The sequence below is a fragment of the Oryctolagus cuniculus genome, unplaced genomic scaffold (genome assembly GCF_051225735.1).
Source record: "Oryctolagus cuniculus isolate XC-2025 breed Fujian yellow rabbit unplaced genomic scaffold, ASM5122573v1 ptg000056l, whole genome shotgun sequence".
Taxonomy (NCBI): domain Eukaryota; kingdom Metazoa; phylum Chordata; class Mammalia; order Lagomorpha; family Leporidae; genus Oryctolagus; species Oryctolagus cuniculus.
This window is the reverse complement of record NW_028301700.1, coordinates 165,160-185,492: the sequence shown is the minus strand read 5'-3', so window position 1 is coordinate 185,492 and position 20,333 is coordinate 165,160. Positions and strand designations below refer to the sequence as shown.

The 20,333-nt window shown below is 38.8% G+C and overlaps 1 pseudogene; it reads right to left on the bottom strand.

The window, feature by feature from the left end:
* Nucleotides 1-3,139: 3,139 nt before the first annotated feature.
* LOC127488365 (palmitoyltransferase ZDHHC2-like) lies at nt 3,140-4,703 on the bottom strand (annotated as a pseudogene).
* Nucleotides 4,704-20,333: the final 15,630 nt, after the last annotated feature.

Sequence of the window (20,333 nt, the reverse complement as noted above, 5' to 3'; positions counted from 1 at the left end):
TCTGCCTGTCAAAAAAAAAAAAGATTAAAAAGAAATGTTGAACAAGAAAATATTTTTACCAGCTTTGCGCAAACAAAATGGAAATATATAAATTCATGCAAATAGAGATAAAATATTAAAATACAGCTATTCTTTTCAACATTCATTGATTCATTAATTCATTTATTAATTTTATTAAATTATACAATTTGTATTACTTATGCCAAAAATTGGGAGAGAGTAAAAAAGACACTGTTATTTCAAACCAGATAATGTCACTGAGAATATTACATTTCTTTTTTTAAAGATTTATTTTATTTATTTGAAAGGTAGAGTTACAGACAGAGAAAAGGAGAGAGAGAATGAGAGATCTTTCACCCACTGGTTCACTACTCAAATGATTGCAATGACTAGGCCTGGGTCACTCTGAAGCCAGGAGATTCATCTGAGTCTTCCATGTGGATGCAAGGGCCCAAGGACTTTGGCCATCTTCTGCTGCTATCCCAGGTGCAATATCAGAGAGCTGAATCAAGAGAGAAGCAGTCAGGGCTCAAACTAGCGAGACTACAAAGCAACAGCTTTTCCTGCTAAGCCACAATGCTGTCCCTCTTGATATCTTCAAAATCATCTTTACTATATTTTCAGTAGCAGGTAAACAATTGATTGTTTTGAAATAAACTGTCACTACACTGGTTGGTTGCTTGCAAAAAATAAAAGAAAAATTTCTCTTAATAAAGATAGGATCATTCAGAACCTCAAATTATGTCTCATTGTTTTCATACAGAGTATCTAACATACAACTTAAATTTAATAGACATGCTGGGAAGAAAGATATATGAACAGAATGACTGGAGATCTAGATATTGGAGTTATCCAGACTAGAATAGAGATAACTGACACATATTCAAGATTCATGATAAGACAGTTTTCACAGAGAAATAAAAATTAGTATAAAAATCACATAGAAATACTTTAACACAAAAATAGAAAAACTAAAATAAGAAGTCAGTGAATGAAATTAATAACAGCTTAGAAAAAACTAAAGTGAAAGTTAGAGAAGTGGAATATTTGCTGGCCTTCAGAATTCATGGAGGATTGGCTCCAATGCCACTCACAGATATCCAAATCCATGGATTCCTAAATCTCTTATATAAAATGGCATAGTATTTATACATAACATAGTCACATCTTCTGGCACACCTTAAATCATCTGGATTTACTTAAGTACTTACTAAAATGTAAATGCTATGAAAATAATTATTGTATTATTGAAGGAATAATGACAAGAAATCTTTGAATGTACAGTTAAATCTATACATGTAGATTTCTTTTTTTTTGAAAAATTTTTATTTTAATTTTTTTTTACTTTTCCAAATGCAATTTTTAGGTATATTCACTTAGGTGTTTAAGTGAATACATAAAAGACTCAGAGGGGGAAGTTACCAGTACTATGGCAGGGTAAAGGGTACAAATTCCTCTTTTTCCCCTGGCTTCCACTTTGCAAGAGGGAACACCTAACAGAATCCAGTCCAGGATATCACTATACTAGTCCTGTGCTTTGAAAAAATATCTGGCTACATATGATTCTGAATACATCAAATGCTGCTCTTGCCCTTAAGACTTCTAACAGTAGTTATGAATTATCCTGAAAAAACTTTAAGGTAAAAGCCAGAATATATCATGTCTTCCCAGATTTTTTGAAGCAGATTGTCAAATTCTTCAGCTTAAAAAAAAGTCTGAAAAAGACTGCTGCTATATTGTTCAAAGAATTGCATTACTGCATTCCTATAAAATGGACTTGGCCTATGTAGCTCATTCCATAAACACATTTAATATAAAACTTTTTGTATTTTTAGCAAGGATAAGTAATAGCAAAGAGCTTTTATTCCATTGTCCTCTGGTATTTTAGTTTATCTGTATTGAATATTTTTCTAACAAACATTTTGAAAAGTTTATTATCATTTTCTCTTTGATTACATACCAGTTACTTAACTATGTGGTTTTAAAAGATAATCTGCTTTAAATTCTCAGTCAATACTAAAAAAAGTATACAGCTTATCCTAATTGTTAACATTTACAAAACTTATAGTTCATTCAAATAAAAAATAATGCTCTTTTTGTAAATAGTGCATACAAAGCACAAGAGCTTCTTAGTATATTTAATGAAGCCAAACACCTTAGCATCAACAGAAACATCTTTTTATCTTAAACTAAATTTTCAAGCAGCATGCCATTTAATTCATACTGAACTAAATTTCCAAAACAATATGATTTTTGCTTAATGATTTGCATAATTTAATCTTGATAGGTACTTCAGGAAACATATAGTTTTACTGTCATAATTTTGATGAGAAGACAAAAATAATATAGATACCGCTGGAGGATTAACAGGACAAATAATAGAGATATTACTGGAGGGCAAATCCATTGACCCAAAAGGAATTCTTAACAGAAGTTCAATACTTTTACTAAGCTCAGTAGGAGAAATGACCAAAAAAGATGTTTGTAAAAACCTAAGCCCACAAAAATGTATCAGAAGTCAATAATGTTACAGATTTTCCTACAATTACAAAAATCAGAAAAGAAGAAAGGTGTTTCTGATTTAGAATTATTTTCTAAGAACATTGGATTCATTCTCAGAAATGTGTTCTAGCCATTTGATCAGAAAGCTCCAGCTTCAATGTTCATACTTGTTTTCTAATGGGGAGCAAAGTCTAGAAGTAGATTAAAGTCTGATAAAAATGGATGGTGATCTTCAAGTACAGGCCATTTGGACTTTGTAATGAAGTCATAGTTATGATGGGTCACTAAGTCTCAGGCTCATTTCCTATCAGAAGTAAAAAGTAAAAGAAGTCTGGTTTATTTCCTCTACCTTCTTAATAGTAACTAACATTTTACAAATCAAGCACCTTATAATGTGACATAAAATCCTTTAATTCTGAAACAATATCTTAAGTCTCAATTTTTGAAATAAAAAAAATCAGATAATCAATGAAGTTTTTAAGTAATAAACTGTGCTACCCACATTATTTAAGTGAAAACTGGCCCATGAATTTAGGCCAAGTTTTTGATGGAAGATATTTCTTCTTTGATTCATAAACCATAAAAATTTTAATATGTAATAAGAATCTTTGTTACTTATAACATTCTGTATATTGGATCAAAAGTGTGTTATGTTTTAAGTAACAACTTGCAATCAACTCATATTCTGCATATCCAAATGGTGCCTTCATATGGGAGCCTTTCATCCATGTACAGCATCGATACTTTAATAAAGCATGAATTTACTTTGCTTGAGGATTAAGTCTCATTCTCCATGGTTAATGCAGGATTGTTCATACCAGCTTTGCCTCTTCCAAGGTTTATGTTGTTTTCTGTCCAAGACTGAGAGTCAATAAGAAGGTGGCTCTGGGATTCTCTCTATGGCTTTGCAGGAAACTGATGGTTTTCAGGATTTTTAGCTGTTGAATTCAGCCCTGCAGGGTAGATGGTTGTTCAGGATCCTGGTTAACAAGTCAGCACTCAGACTTGAGAAAATGGTTACCAACCAGTACTTCTCATCACCAAAAACTTATCTCATTATTTTTTACTGAGACCTGACTTGAATCCATTTTTATCAGTTCCATGTTGAAATACTGGAGTCCTCACTGTGCACTTACTCCTCATGTAGGATCTCTGTCCTTAGTGTGCTGTACATTGAGATTTAATGCTATAACTAGTACTCAAACAGTATTTTTCACTTTATGTTTCTGTGTGGGAGTAAACTGTTGAAATCTTTACTTAATGTATGCTAAACTGATCTTCTGTATATAAAGAGAATCAAAAATGAATCTTGATGTGAATGGGAGAAGGAGTGGGAAAGGGGAGGGTTGTGGGTGGGAAGGAAGTTATGGGGGGAAGCCATTGTAATCCATAAGCTGTACTTTGGAAATTTATATTCATTAAATAAAAGTTAAAAATAAAAAAAAAATTAAAAAAGAAATACTGGACTCCTGGATGCCTCTAATGTAAATTTGTTTTTGCTGATTAGCCAACAGTGATAGCCAAACAGAGAAGATGAGCTGACAGAAAACTAGCTGCAGCAAAGAATTGAAACCTCATATGGAACTTGGCTTGAGTATTTGGTAGACCACTTATCCAAAATTTGACAAAATACTGTAAGTCTGTAGCAGCCATTAAAATACAGTACATCAGAGAACAAGCCATGAAAAGAAGGAAGAATTTTTAATCTGAAATTCCCACACAATTTTTCACCCATGGGCAATGATGATCCATCTTCAAAATACATTTATTGCAGATGGAACAGGGATGGCAGTGATCTGGTTTTATAAGTTGGCATCTGTCACAGTAGCGGATGGCTCCAGTCATGGCCGTGGTATAAATGGGAAGATCCCTGGCTGCTCAAGTAAGAATTTCCTGCTGGGGTTGTCCTCTTGGCTCTCTCTCCAACAATTCTTTCTCTGCATAAAAGAGATGACATTCTTTTGAAGGATCCATTGGTAATGTAAAGATAGTTTTCCAGTAGGACCAAACATCATGAAAAGTAGGTGATAAGATATCAAGTACACAACTTGTTCACCAATGTTTTCCATGGAAATTAGTCAGAGCTGGATGGCGAAGGCATAGTATGACCAGCCCAACAGGAAGCTGATAAACTCTGCTGGGATCCAGGACAGCACCCACCGGCACCACCACCTGATGCTGAGTGGGCCTGAGAGCGCCATCTTCCAGCCGCATCCACCTGCCCAGCTCTGGCCTTGGGGTGGGCTGGCCGCACCTGGCGCTCCTGGGGGTGGAAGCTGGTTGCACTGCAGCTACTGCCGCTGCCGTGGCACTAAGTCCCCAGCCTGCAGACTGGAGCCAGCGCTGTGGACTCCTGGCTCCTCAGCCTGGCAGAGGTGGCAGCTGCAGGAGGAGGCAGCTCTACATGTAGATTTAAAAATGCCTCTTCTTTCTGTTTTTTTTTTTTTGTTTTTGTTGTTCAACACATGCACGCATAATCTCTGTTTATAGAAAGCCAAATCAAAGTGAGAGTAAAATATCCAGTCTTAAAATGGGTAGAAAATAAAAGATGAAAAATGACAATGATGCAGGAATTAAATAAGTCACAGAGAAACTGCTGACATATTTGAATTGTAGGCCCAAGTGGAAAGGATTAAAAAGGAGAAACAACAAAGAGAAACAATGTTGGAGAAGAAAATCACTGAAAATTTTGCAAATCTTTCAAAAGTCAACAATCACCAAGTCATAGATCCATTAAATGCTGCAAAACATTTTCTTTCTTTTCTTCTTCTTCTTCTTCTTTTTTTTTTTTTTTTTTTTGACAGGCAGAGTGGACAGTGACAGAGAGAGACAGAGAGAAAGGTCTTCCTTTTCCGTTGGTTCACCCCACAATGGCTGCCATGGCCAGTGTACCGCGCTGATCCGAAGGCAGGAGCCAGGTGCTTCTCCTGGTTTCCCATGGGGTGCAGGGCCCAAAGACTTGGGCCATCCTCCACTGCACTCCTGGGCCATAGCAGAGAGCTGGCCTTGAAGAGGGGCAACTGGGACAGCATCCGGCACCCCAACCAGGACTAGAACCCAGTGTGCCGGTGCCGCAAGGCAGAGGATTAGCCTATTCAGCTGCGGCGCCGGCCACTGCAAACCATTTTCAAGGTAAACCATACTTAGCCACTTCGTAGCTTCACTTTTTGAAACTAAAGACAAACAAGACAGCAAAATATATAATCTCCAAAGGATCCAATGTGAGACAATAGCTGACTTATCCATGTCTGGCTTCACTGTATTAGTTGAGGAATCTGAATTTTGTACTGCTGTCAGTATATGTGTATCATCAGTGTTCATTGACACCTATAAACATCATGTGAAAGTGTATTTATATATATATATAAGTATATATGCAATTTCAAATTAAAATTGAAATGTTACTCAAATATTGAAGCAAACATTCTGACTGGAGAAAAATGATCTCAGAAGAACAATAGGAAAGAAATTAATGAATCTTGACTTGAACCTTTTTTATGATCGTGTGTATTCCATAGTTTTTTTTTTTTTTTGTCTTCTATAGTTTCTATCCCTTATAATAAAGAAAAGGTAAGGAACAAGAGATGCAAAACAGGTAAAAATGCTGAGTTTAACTGAGCAAGCCTGAGAATCTAAAAGCATTGTCCTGATGTCTTCACTAATCAGTAGAAGTGATAACTAGACAGAAGCCTTAGAATTCTCTCCTTAGCTCATCTCTGTGTGAGATTACCACAGTAAATTACAGGATTATGCTTTGCCCATAATATAAATTGTATCAAAAATTAAAAAGTGGTTTTTGTTCCAGAGAACAAAACTAGGCAGACTATTCATATCAATCATCTCCAGGAGTGGAAGAGTGGGAGAGGGCCTAGGTGGAGGAAGAGGCTCCCACAGAATAGGGAGGGATTGCATTTCACACACAAGCAATTATGCAAACCCACACCCACCATGCCAAGAAAAAGAGAAAAGGACACTGAACAGGAGAGCAGGGGACCTGCTGGAGGACTCCCTAAAGTTTCAAAGAGGCAGAAGACCTCAAAGTGGAAAAGGCCACAGCCACCATACAGGGGAGTGGCCTGTCCCCATAGAGGTGGAGAACAGCACCCCCTCCAACACAGGCCCCTGGTATGCCTCAGGATCCAGGATCCAGCATGGGATGCCTCAGAAGGAAGAGAAGTGGGAGGAAGGCTTCCAAGGAAAAGATTGAGCCCCCCAGCATCAGAGATCATAAGAGACTGTAGCCACCAATATTTCAAGAGGGGCCTCCTCCACATTCCTGCCACTGGCTGGGTGTTACTGGGGATTTTGGCCATAGCCTGCAAACTGGGAACCTGCTCTCCTCCCCCACTCATTTTCCTCACTCCAAGTCCAGCCCCTGAAGATTGATCTGGGCTAGGTAGTCCATCTGGCCCTTCCTTGCAGGTCCCCCCACACTTGAGATCAGTCAGGGCCATATTTACGCTCTGGATGAGATCACTCCTCAGTGTGCCATCTTAATTAGAGCTGTTTCCCAGGGCTTCTGTTTGGACTTGGGCCAGCTCCTTCCACCTCATGACATCCCTCTCGCCTCCCCCCAGTCATTCTGGAACACTGGGTTTTGGTCAGGAATAGGGAGTGAAACAGACAGAGCATAAACAGGGTGTGCTGCTGAGGCCTTGGAGAAGCAATCCTCAAATAGGGGTGAGTGCATTTTGTTGAGTTCCCGTTTCCTCCTCCCACACCTATTTTACCAGTGACCTAAATCCAGGGAAAATAGGAGAGCTTATGTGGGATGGGTGCCCTTCCATAAATCTTTGATGACTGATAACATCCATCCCTCCTTTTGCTGAGCCCAGGACTTCTGAGTGTTGTAATGTATATGGGAGTTGGAGGCAAGATGGCAGAATAGGAAGGGAGCACACTGATAGTCTGGGGAGAGATAGTTTAATAAAAGTGGAGATACTGCAGGTTCAAGGAAGAGTAGGGGAGGAAACAGCAGAAGAAACTCTTCCAGAATGCATGATTCACAGCGGACCTGCGTGGAGAGTGTGGGAGCCCACAGTTCAGGACACCAGCGGCAGACTCAACACACCAGTGCTGGAATGCGAGGTGAGCCAAACCTCAATAGCCTGAGACACCGGCAAGCAAGCGGAGAGAGGAGACTAGAGGGAATGACCCCTGGGTGGGGGGGAGTTCACCAGGCTAACTGGAAGAGAGAGAGAGAAAAGAAAAAGGTGACTTGGCCGGCGCCACAGCTCACTAGGCTAATCCTCCGCCTAGTGGCGCCGGCACACCGGGTTCTAGTCCCAGTCGGGGAGCCAGATTCTGTCCCAGTTGCCCCTCTTCCAGGCCAGCCCTCTGCTGTGGCCAGGAAGTGCAGTGGAGGATGGCCCAGGTGCTTGGGCCCTGCACCCCATGGGAGACCAGGATAAGCACCTGGCTCCTGACTCCTGCCATCGGATCAGTGCGGTGCACCGGCCGCAGCACACTCGCCGTGGCGGCCATTGGAGGGTGAACCAACGGAAAAGGAAGACCTTTCTCTCTGTCTCTCTCTCTCACTGTCCACTCTGCCTGTCAAAAAAAAAAAAAAAAGAAAAGAAAAAGGTGACTGGTACGGACACGGGTTTCTCTCTCTCCGCTTACCTCTCAAGGGTGAGCAAGACAAAGTGCAGGCGCCATCTTGGACATACGTCATAAGCAGAGCGACCTCAGGTCTGCACCGGCCCTGAGCCTAGCAGAAAAACCTGACTGTGGCAGGGGCGAATTAACAGGAGATTAGGACCTAGTAAATTTGTGGTGCTACTGAACTGAGACTGTGAAAAAAGAGACGATGGGGGAGAGAACTCACAGAATTTACATGAGCACTCTCCAGAGATGCTACAATTCTGTAACTTTGGCAATCCAATGGGAGACTGAAGGAGAATCTGAGCCCACTCTGAGGGCAGAACAGATTCCCTGTTTGTTCCTTGGGAAAGAACTTCTGATCTCTGGCTCCTGTGGGTATATCATTTGCCTGCGAACTACCTTCAACTTCATTCAGCTGTGCGGAATTACTTCCCTTTTGAATCAAAAAAAGAAAGAGAGAGAGAGAGAGAGAGAGAGATCTACCACGCCTAACCTGGGAGTGTCATCTTTGGCACACCAAACAGAGCTCTCAGGCCACACCCATCTCAAGCCCTAAGGCTCCATCAAAAACAGATAGTCCACTTAATCTAGAGTCATAGTATAACAAGAAAAAGCACCACAGTGAAGAAACCAAATATCTCCAATATGCCAAATAACAAACGCAAAAACCAAGGTAATAAAAACAAGGAAGTCACCATGACGCCCTCAAATGAAAAAGACACCCCAATTCAAGATTATGAAGATGATGACATAGAAGAAACGCAAGAAGCAGATCTCCAAAAATTGATAAGAACATTAAGAAGTTCTCAAAAACAAATTCTTGAACTACAGAAATCCTTAATGGACAAGATAGAAAATCCCTCTCATGAAAATGAAATATTAAGGAGGAATCAAAATGAAACGAAACAACTAGTACAACAGGAAACTGTGATAGTGACTGAAGTGAAGAATCCAATAGATCAAATGAAAAACACAGCAGAGAGCCTTACAAACAGAATGGGTGAAGCAGAAGAGAGAATATCGGACTTAGAAGACAGAGAACAGGAAAGGATACAGTCAGACCAAAGAAAAGAAGAGGAAATTAGAAATCTAAAACATATTGTCGGGAATCTGCAGGGTACTATTAAAAAACCCAACATTCGGGTTCTAGGAGTTCCTGAAGGCATGGAGAGGGAGAAAGGATTAGAAGGCCTTTTTAGTGAGATATTAGCAGAAAATTTCCCAGGTTTGGAGAAGGACAGAGACATTCTAGTACAGGAGCTCACAGAACCCCTAATAAACACGACCAAAAGAGATCCTCACCACGACACGTTGTAATTAAACTCTCCACAGTGAAACATAAAGAAAAGATCCTAAAATGTGCAAGAGAGAAACGTCAGATTACTCTCAGAGGATCTCCAATCAGACTCACAGCTGACTTCTCATCAGAAACTCTACAAGCTAGGAGGGAATGGCGAAATATAGCCCAGGTACTAAGAGAGAACAACTGCCAGCCCAGAATATTATATCCTGCAAAGCTATCATTTGTGAATGAAGGTGAAATAAAGACTTTTCATAGCAAATAGAAATTGAAAGAATTTGTCGCCACTCGTCCAGCCCTGCAACAGATGCTAAAGATGTGTTGATCACAGAAACACAGAAACATGGTCATCAATATGAAAGAAGGTAAAGGAAGGAAACCTGACAGCAAAAGATCACAGGGAATTCAAAGCATATATTAGAACTAATCTTTGGCAAATGGCAGGGCAAAGTTACCACTTTTCATTAGTCACATTGAACGTGAATGGACTGAACTGTCCAGTTAAAAGACACAGATTGGCTGATTGGGTAAAGGAACAAAACCTATCTATTTGCTGCTTACAAGAAACACATCTTTCCAACAAAGATCCATACAGACTGAAAGTGAAAGGCTGGAAAAAGATATACCATGCCAACAGAAATGAAAAAAGAGCGGGCGTGGCCATCTTAATATCAAACACCATAAACTTTACCACAAAAACTGTTAAGAGAGACAAAGAGGGGCACTATATAATGATTAAGGGATCAATTCAACAGGAAGACATAACAATTATCAATGTATATGCACCTAACTACAGGGCTCCAGTTTATCTAAAAGATTTGTTAACGGACTTAAAGAGAGACTTAGACCCCAATACAATAGTACTGGGGCACTTCACTACTCAACTCTCAGAAATAGACAGATCAATAGGACAGAAGATCAACAAGGATACAGTAGATTTGAACGACACTATAGCACAAATGGATCTAACAGATATATACAGAACTTTCAATCCTACAGCTAAAGATTTTACATTCTTCTCAGCAGTACATGGAACCTTCTCTAGGATTGACCACATACTAGGCCATAAAGCAAGTCTCAGCAAATTCAAAAGAACTAGAATCATACCATGCAGCTTCTCAGACCATAAAGGAATGAAGTTGGAAATTGGCAACTCAGGAATCCCTAGAGCATACGCAAACACATGGAGATTGAACAACATGCTCCTGAATGAACAATGGGTCATAGAAGAAATCAAAAGAGAAATCAAAAATTTTCTGTAAGTAAATGAGGATAACAGCACAACATACCAAAACCTATGGGGCGCAGCAAAAGCAGTGTTAAGAGGAAAGCTTATATCAATAGGTGCCTACATCAAGAAATTGGAAAGGCACCAAATAGATGAGCTTTCAATTCACCTCAAGGATCTAGAAAACCTACAGCAAACCAGACGCATATCTAGTAGGAGAAGAGAAATAATTAAAATCAGAGAAGAAATCAACAGGATCGAATCAAAAATAACATTCCAAAAAATCAGCAACAACACATCAGAAAGATCATCCACCCAGACCAAGTGGGATTTATCCCTGGTATGCAGGGATGGTTTAATGTGCGCAAAACAATCAATGTGAGACACCACATTAAGAGACTGCAGAAGAAAAACCATATGATTATCTCAATAGATGCCGAGAAAGCATTTGATAAAATACAACACCCGTTCATGATGAAAACTCTAAGCAAACTGGGTTTGGAAGGAACATTCCTCAATACAATCAAAGCAATCTATGAAAAACCCACAGCCAGCATCCTATTGAATGGGGAAAAGTTGGACGCATTTCCACTGAGATCTGGTACCAGACAGGGATGCCCACTCTCACCACTGCTATTCAATATAGTTCTGGAAGTTCTAGCCAGAGCTATTAGAAAAGAAAAAGAAATTAAAGGGATACAAATTGGGAAGGAAGAACTCAAACTATCCCTCTTTGCAGATGACATGATTCTTTATTTAGGGGACCCAAAGAACTCTACTAAGAGACTATTGGAACTCATAAAAGAGTTTGGCAAAGTAGCAGGGTATAAAATCAATGCACAAAAATCAACAGCCTTTGTATACACAGACAATGCCATGGCTGAGGAAGAACTTCTAAGATCAATCCCATTCACAATAGCTACAAAAACAATCAAATACCTTGCAATAAACTTAACAAAGGACGCTAAAGATCTCTACAATGAGAATTACAAAACCTTAAAGAAAGAAATAGAAAGGATACCAAGAAATGGAAAAATCTTCCATGCTCATGGATTGGAAGAATCAATATCATCAAAATGTCCATTCTCCCAAAAGTAATTTATAGATTCAATGCAATACCAATCAAGATACCAAAGACCTTCTTCTCAGATCTGGAAAAATTGGTGCTGAAATTATATGGAGGCACAAGAGACCTCGAATAGCTAAAGCAATCTTGTACAACAAAAACAAAGCCGGAGGCATCAGAATACCAGATTTCAGGACATACTACAGGACACTTGTAATCAAAACAGCATGGTACTGGTAGAGAAACAGATGGATAGACCAATGGAACAGAATTGAAACACCAGAAATCAATCCAAACATCTACAGCCAACTTATATTTGTTCAAGGATCTAAAACTAATAACTGGAGCAAGGACAGTCTATTCAATAAATGGTGCTGGGAAAATTGGATTTCCACATGCAGAATCATGAAGCAAGACCCCTACCTTACACCTTAAACAAAAATCCACTCAACACGAATTAAAGACCTAAATCTACGACCTGACACCATCAAGTTACTAGAGAACATTGGAGAAACCCTTCAAGATATTGGCACAGGCAAAGAGTTTCTGGAAAAGGCTCAGGAGGCACAGGCAGTCAAAGCCAAAATCAACTATTGGGATTGCATCAAATTGAGAAGTTTCTGTACTGCAAAAGAAACAGTCAGGAGAGTGAAGAGACAACCGACAGAATGGGAAAAAATATTTGCAAACTACCCAACAGATAAAGGGTTAATAACCAGAATCTACAAAGAGATCAAGAAACTCCACAAAAACAAAACCAAGAACCCACTTAAGAGATGGGCCAAGGACCTCAATAGACATTTTTCAAAAGAGGAAATCCAAATGGCCAACAGGCATATGGAAAAATGTTCAAGGTCATTAGCAATCAGGGAAATGCAAATCAAAACCACAATGAGGTTTCACCTCACCTCGGTTAGAATGGCTCACATACAGAAATCTACCAACAACAGATGCTGGCGAGGATGTAGGGAAAAAGGGACACTAACCCACTGTTGGTGGGAATGCAAACTGGTCAAGCCACTATGGAAGTCAGTCTGGAGATTCCTCAGAAATCTGAAGACAACCCTACCGTTCGACCCAGCCATCCCACTCCTTGGAATTTACCCAAAGGAATTTAAATTGGCAAACAAAAAAGCGGTCTGCCCCTTAATGTTTATTGCAGCTCAATTCACAATAGCTAAGACCTGGAACCAACCTAAATGCCCATCAACGGTAGACTGGATAAAGAAATTATGGGATATGTACTCTTTAGAATACTATATCGCAGTAAGAAACAACGAAATCCAGTCATTTGCAACAAAATGGAGGAATCTGGAACACATCATGCTGAGTGAAATAAGCCAGTCCCAAAGGGACAAATACCATATGTGTGCCCTGATCGGTGACAACTGACTGGACACCAAAAAGGAAACCTATTGAAGTGAAATGGACACTATGGGAAACGGTGACTTGATCAGCATAGCCCTGACTGTTAATGAACATCTTAATACATCATCCCTCTTAGTAGTTTTCTTGTCTGTTCTACTCAATATGACTGGTTTAATTCTGTAATTAATACACAGTTATTCTGAAGTGTTGAAATTTAACTGAAATATGATCCCTGTTAAACATAAGAGTAGGAATAAGAGAGGGAAGAGATGTACAATTTGGGACATGCTCAAGCTGACTTGCCCCAAATGGTAGAGTTAGAAACATACCAGGGGACTCCAATTTAATCCCATCAAGGTGGCATGTACCAATGCCATCTCACCAGTCCAAGTGATCAATTTCAGTTCACAATTGATCATAATGAAAGGACTAAGAGTCAAAGGGAGCACATAAACAAGTCTAGTACCTGCTAATACTAACCGATAGAATAAATAAAGGGGAGAGTTAATCAACATGGGAAGTGAGATACTCAGCAGACTCATAGAATGGCGGATGTCCTAAACAGCACTCTGGCCACAGAATCAGTCCTAAAGGCATTCGGATCTGGCTGAAAAGCCCATGAGAGTATTTCAGGCATGGAAAGCCAAGACACTCTGGCAAAAAAAAAAAAAAAAAAAAAAAAAAAAAAACTAAACCCTAAATGAAAGATCTCTGTGAGTGAGATCCCAGTGGAAAGAACAGGTCTTCAAAGAAGGAGGTACCTTTCTCTGAAGGGAGGAGAGAACCTCCACTTTGACTATGACCTTGTCTAAACAAGATAAGAGTCGGTGAACTCAAAAGGAAGGCTTCCATAGCCTTGGAAACTGATGACTGGTGCATAGGGAGATTACTGATGCCATAGACAGGAGTGTCAATTGGTAAAGTCAACAACAGGAGTCACTGTGCACTTACTCCTCATGTAGGATCTCTGTCCTTAATGTGCTGTACATTGAGACTTAATGCTATAATGAGTACTCAAACAGTATATTTCACTTTGTGTTTCTATGGGGGTGCAAACTGTTGAAATCTTTACTTAATGTATGCTAAACTGATCTTCTGTAAAAAAAAAAAAAAGAAGAAATTATTAATTCCCAACTTGACTTTCGCTGGGATTAAACATGACCATAGGTCTGATCTGATTTCATCATCATTTAAAAAATCATCTATTATTTTTCACTTTATGTTTCTGTGTGGGAGCTAACTGTTGAAATCTTTACTTAATGTATGCTAAACTGATCTTCTGTATATAAAGAGAATCGAAAATGAATCCTCATGTGAATGGAAGGGGAGAGGGAGTGGGAAAGGGGACGGATGCGGGTGGGAGAGATGTTATGGGGGGGAAGCCATTGTAATCCATAAGCCGTACTTTGGAAATTTATATTCATTAAATAAAAGTTTAAAAAAAATGTATATGGCAGTTGTAATTAATTTTATCACATTTGGGACTTCCAAGTTGTTTGGGCGAACGAACTGAGATCTGAAGAGTTGGTTTCAACAATTTGGGGGATGTTGAGCATCTGTCTCCCTTTAAGTCTCCGGGGTCAGAAATGAGATTCCCTGGGGAGTCTCCTAGCTGATTTTCCCTCCCCACAGTGCTCAAGACCTGCTTGTGTCAAGTATCACAAGAGTAACACACTCCAGCCTTAAACAATAATAAAAAAGAAAGAAATAGAAAAATTTGTTTATCAATAGTAGATGTTAGCTACAGGAAGCCAGAGCTTTCATTACCTCAATTTTATTGCTCAAAATGTAGATATTTTCTCACATGTCTGGCTAATCTGAAATGATGGGAAAGATAACAGAATATTTAGAAATGTTCTTGGCATTTGGTAACTAAATTCAATGTTCCATTAAAAAAAGTATTATTCTGACAAAAACAGTCTTTTGAGAATAAGTAGTAAGTTCTATTTACCAAAATAAAGCCTACCCCATGTGATGGATACCTGGCACTAAATACCAAAATCAGAACAAGCCCATAAACCACATTTCTCCAGATGAAGGACCCCAAAGCAATCCAATACAGACTTTAAATTTTATTAATTCAGTTCTCTCCCCAGATGATTGACATGGCCAGGGCTAGGCCAGGCTGAATCCAGGAACCAGGAAATTCATCTGGGTCTTTCACCTGGATACAGGGGCCTAAGGACTTGGGCTATCTTCTGATGTTTTCCCAAGAACATTAGTAGGGAGCTGGGATTCTGGCACTGCTGGCAGTGGCTTAACTCATTTTGCCACTATTGAAGATGAAGATAGATGATAGATAGATAGATAGATAGATAGATAGATAGATAGATAGATATCCCCAATGGAAATGAAATAAGTCTTTATTTTTTAAATTGTGCTTGTTATACAAACCTCATGTATTTCCTATATACAGATTTAGGAACATAGTGATACTTTCCCCCACCCTATTTCCTGCCCATACCCCAAACCTTCCTCCTCCTCCTTCTCACACTCCCACTCCTAATTTTTACCAAGATCTATGTTCAATTTACTTAAAAATCATATAGTTAACCCTACACTAAACAAAAGAATTCAACAAATAGTATAAAGAGGAAAAACAAAAAACACTGTTCCTTAATGGAAGAGACAGAGGCTGTAAAATCATCAAATCTCAAAATGTCTATTTCACTACATTGCATTTAAGGTATTCTATTAGTTACCTCAGATCAAGGAAAACATATGATATCTGTCCTTTAGGGACTGGCTTATTTAACTTAGTAAAATGGTATCTGATAGTGCCCATCTTGTTGCAAAAGACAGGATACTGCATAGTGTATATATAGCATAGTTTCTTTTTCTAATCAAAAACTGATGGACATCTGAGATGATTGCTGGTCTTAGCTATTGTAAATTGTGCTGCAATGCACATGGGGTAGAGATAACTCCTTCATATGCTGATTTCTTGTAGTTTGGGTAAATTCTCATGAGTAAGATGGCTGGATAATGGTAGGTCTATATTTGGATTTCTGAGGTATCTCTATACTGTCTTTCACAGTGGCTAGAGCAGTTCACATCCCATAAGAGTGGATTAGGGTACCTTTTCCCCACATCCTCACTAGCATTTGTTGTTTGTTGATATCCACATGAGAGCCATTTTAACTGGAGTGAGAGGAAACCTCATTGTGATTTGATTTGCATTTGTCTGATGGCTAGTGATACAAAGCTTCGTTTCAAGGATTTGCTGGCCATTTGAATTTCCTCTCTTTAAAACGTCTGTACTAGTCATTTTTCCATTTTTAACTGGATTGTTTGTTTTGTTGTTGAATTTCTTAAGTACTTCATAGATTCTGATTGTTCACCCTTTATCAGTTGCATGTTTTGCCAATATTTTTTCATGTGCAGTAGGTTGTCTCTTCACTTTGCTGATTATTCCTTTGCAATACAGAGGCTTCTCAGATAGATGAAATCCCATTTGTTAATTGTTGCTTTGATTGCCTGTGTTTCTGAGTTCTTTTCCAAGAAGTCTTTTCTTATGCCAATGCCTTGCAGAGTTTCCCCAATATTCTCTAATAATTTGATTGCATCAGTTTGTAGATTGAATTATGTGGTCCATTTTAAGCTCAGTTTTATGTAAGGTGTAAAGTAGGGGTCTAGCTTCATATTTCTGCATGCAAAGAACCAGTTCTCCCAGCACCATTGATTGAAATGACTGTCCTTGTTCCAGGGATTGATTCAGCTCCTACATCAAAGATAAGTTGATTGTAGATGCATGGATACTTTCTTTAGTTTCTATTCTGTTCCATTGGTATCATATATTTTTATGCCAGTACCAGACTGTTTTGATTATTGCTGCCCTGCAGTATGTCTTGATGGCTCTGATTTTTTGTTGTGTAAGATTGCTTTAGCTATTTGGGGTCTCATGTGTTTCCATAGGAGTTTCATCATTTTTGCAAGATGAGTGAAGAATGTCATTGGTATTTTGATTGGCATTGTATTGAATCTGTAAATTGCTTTTGGTACTACCTTTCCAATTTGTATACCTTTGATTTCATTTTCTTGCTTAATGAACTGGCTAAAAATTCCAGGACTATATTAAATATTAGTGGTGAGAGTGGCCATCCTTGTCTGGTCCTGGATCTTAGGGAGAATGCTTCTCACTTTGTGCACTCAAGAAGATGCTTGCCATGGATTTGTCATAAATTGTCTTGTTTGAGGAATTTTCCTCCTATACCCAATTTAATTAATGATGTCATCATGAAAGGATATTCTATTTTGTCAAATGCTTTCTCTACTTCTATTGAGATAACCATATGGGTTTTGTTCTTCCATTTTTTAATATGATGTATCACTTTGTTTGATTTGCAAATGTAGAACCATCTCTGTATACCAGGGTAAATCCCATTTGGTTCTGGTTAATGTTTTTTTTTTTTTTTTTCTGATGTTGTTGTTGGATTTGGTTAGCTAATATTCTGTTGAGGATTTTTTCATCTATTTTCATCGTGAATATTGGTCTATAGTTCTCTTTCTCTGTTACATCCTTTTTCTGGTTTAGGAATTAAGGTGATGCAGGATTCACAGAAGGAGTTTAGGAGTATTCCTTCCCTTTCAATTCTTTTTGAATAGCTTGAGCAGAATTATAATTAGTTCTTTAAATGTTTGGTAGAATTTAGCAGTGAGGCTGTCCTGTCCTAGACTTTTCTTTGTTTAGAAGGTTTTTCTTACTGGCTTAATTTCCATCTTGGTTATTTGTCTCTCTAGGTTTTTTATGTCTTTATGTCTTCCTGACTCAATTTTTGTGGACTGCATGTCTCTAGGAATCCATCCATTTCTTCTAGTTTTCCCAATATGTTGGCATACAGCTCTTTGTAATAATTCATGATAATCCTTTTTTATTTCTGTGGTATCTGTTGTTACATTTACTTTTTCATTTGTGATTTTATTGAATTGGGTCTTCTTCCTCATTTTTTGTTATTTGTGTCAATGGTGTATCACTTTTCTTTATTTTTTCAAAAAACCAGTTTTTCATTTCAGTGATCTTTTTTTTTTTATTTTGGGGGAGGATTTCCATTTTGTTTAATCATTCTATAATCATAATAATTATTTTTTCTATTAATTTTTGTTTGCTTATTGTTTTTCTAGACCCTTGAGATGAAATGATACCTCACTTATTTGGTACATTTCCAATTTCTTCATGTAGGCACTGATTGCTATAAACGTCCTCATTAACAGTGCTGTTGAGTATTCCTTAAGTTTTGATATGATGCACTGTTGTCTTCATTTGTTCCCAGAAAATTTTGATTTATTTTTTAATTCCTTGTATGATCCACTGCTAATTCAGGAGCATATTGTTCAGTCTCCATATTTTTGCAAGTGATTAGAGATTCCTGAGTTACTGATTTCTAGTTTCATTGTATGGTGGTCACAGAAGATGCATGATATGATTTTGCATATTTTGAATTTGCTGAGACTTGTTTCATGGCGTAACCTATGTTCTTTCTTAAAGAAAGTTCCATACATTAGTGAGAAGAATGTGTATTCTGCAACTATGTGGTGAAACGTTATGTAGATATCAGTTAGGTCCATTTTGTCCATAGTGTCAATTAGCTCTGTTATTTCTTTGTTGATATCCTGTCTAGTTTGATCTTTGGATGAAATTTGGGTGTTGAAGTTCCCCATTACTACTCTACTGGAGTCGATGTCTCCCTTTAGATACATTAACATATTTTTAAATAGCCAGGAGCCATGTAGTTGGGTGCATATACAATACTAGTCACATCAACTGACAGTGGAGGCAAATGGTACAAAAAGCTTGTATTGCGCATCAGACATAACCCAGGCCTTTCATATCCTGTCAAGATTGTGAATCTATGCCGGCACCGTGGCTCACTAGGCTAATCCTCTGCCTTGCGACACCAGCATACCAGGTTCTAGTCCCGGTCAGCGTGCCGGATTCTGTCCCGGTTGCCCCTCTTCCAGGCCAGCTCTCTTCTGTGACCAGGGAGTGCAGTGGAGGATGGCCCAAGTGCTTGGGCCCTGCACCCCATGGGAGACCAGGAAAAGCACCTGGCTTCTGCCATCGGATCAGCATGGTGCGCCAGCCGTAGCATGCCAGCCACGGCAGCCATTGGAGGGTGAACCAATGCCAAAGGAAGACCTTTCTCTCTGTCTCTCTCTTCTCACTGTCCACTCTGCCTGTTAAAAAAAAAGATTGTTGTGAATCTGGCTTGTGGTCTTGTGTAGAGCAGCTTCAGCTCTTGGATATCTGGTAGTGCACCTGATACAAAGAATACTAATGAAGGTGGGTATAAGTTCACTTGACTGCTTGCTGTGATGGTTATAGCTGTTCATGGTGCAAGATTGGAGTTTTGAGATTCTTGCTATCCTTGTCCACCATGCCAGACACAGCTTCTCTCTGGTCTCTTTATGTTTCTATGGGCTTTTAGATAAGAGACAGAGGTGATTTGCTGATGATAAATTTGTGTGCTGGATGATGAGTGTGCACAGTCCTTTTTCTTGGATGCAGATGTCAAATATCCTGCCAGCACATATTAGATCCACCCAGGATTGCAATCTGTTTACAACTACAGTGTTGTAAATTCCCTGAAAAATCCCTACCCAACAAGTGAAGTTTGTGGATGTGTGGACAAGAGCAAGTGGGTGATGATGGCTGGCGTCTATACTGTGAGGTCAGTAAAGTGGTCAAATTTACATGAGGAATGACAAGGCTGCTGAGGTAGCATTTAGGAATCCAGGGAGAGAGCATTAGTGAGCAGGGCACAATGAGATCCATTAGAGAACCTAAGTATAGTATAGGTGTATGCAGACAAAGTGAAAGATTGGAAAAAATATTCCATGCCAACAGAAATCAAAAAAGAGCTGGCATAGCCATCTTAATATCAGACAAAATAAACTTTAACACAAAAACTGTTAAGAGAGACAAAGAGGGGCACTATATAATGATTAAGGGATCAATTCAACAGGAAGATGTAACTATTATAAATGTATATGCAGCTAATTACAGGGCACAAGGCTATTTAAAAGGTATGTTAAGGGTGTTAAAAGGAGACTTAGACTCCAATACAATAGTATTGGAGGACTTCAATACTCCAATTTCAGCAATGGAAAGATCAACCTGACAGAAAATCAACAAAGGAAACAACAGATTTAATCAACACTAGACCAAATGGACTTAACTGATATCTACAGGACTTTTCACCCTACAGTTGCTGAATATACATTCTTTTCAGCAGTGCTTGGAACTTCCTCTAGGATTAACCACATAC